The sequence below is a fragment of the Podarcis cretensis genome (genome assembly GCF_951804945.1).
Source record: "Podarcis cretensis genome assembly, chromosome: 3".
NCBI lineage: Eukaryota > Metazoa > Chordata > Lepidosauria > Squamata > Lacertidae > Podarcis > Podarcis cretensis.
In genome coordinates this window covers 95,727,508-95,728,149 of record NC_137172.1, presented here as the reverse complement: position 1 = coordinate 95,728,149, position 642 = coordinate 95,727,508, and positions in this window count along the sequence as shown.

The following is a 642-nucleotide window of genomic DNA, read 5'->3' as shown; positions in this document are numbered from 1 at the left end:
TCCATTTTGACAGTTTGGTGGAAGTAGTTTCTCTGACAAGGGCAGAGTATATGTGTCCCCTCTTACAGCCAAGTTCAAGATTAATCCCGAAGTCGAAGTAAATTCGTAACACATATTATAGCAGCCTCAATGTAACAATTAAGTCTGTACAGAATTTAAGAGTGGCAATATTGACGTTAGTAAATTTCTCAAAGGGTAATTGGCAGAAATAATACACAAAAGAGATAGCTCTCTATAGAAAGGCTGTCAAGTATTTCTTACCGGGAAGTTCTCTACTTCTTGCGGAAGAAAACATTGGTTTAATACTGGAAACCTAGATTCCTTTGCACAACCCCTCTGAGGGGAAAAAAAAAGCCAAACACTGTACATCAAATCAACCTGGATTACCTGGTTCTGTATCAGACAATAGGAACGATGTATTAGGAAACCTTTTCTTCCTGTGAAATAACCGCTAAGCAGTCACTGCAGATCAGCGCCTTTTCCGTATCGCCAGCATCAATGCAACATTACTCCTAGAAGAGTCCAACTCCAAATAACATCAATTTAAGAGTTATGCCTGCAACAGACATTCCCCCAGGACACCTTCAAGCAATATGGAGCTTCTGTAAACCTGTAAGGCTCCAAAAAGGTGAGATGAAACTG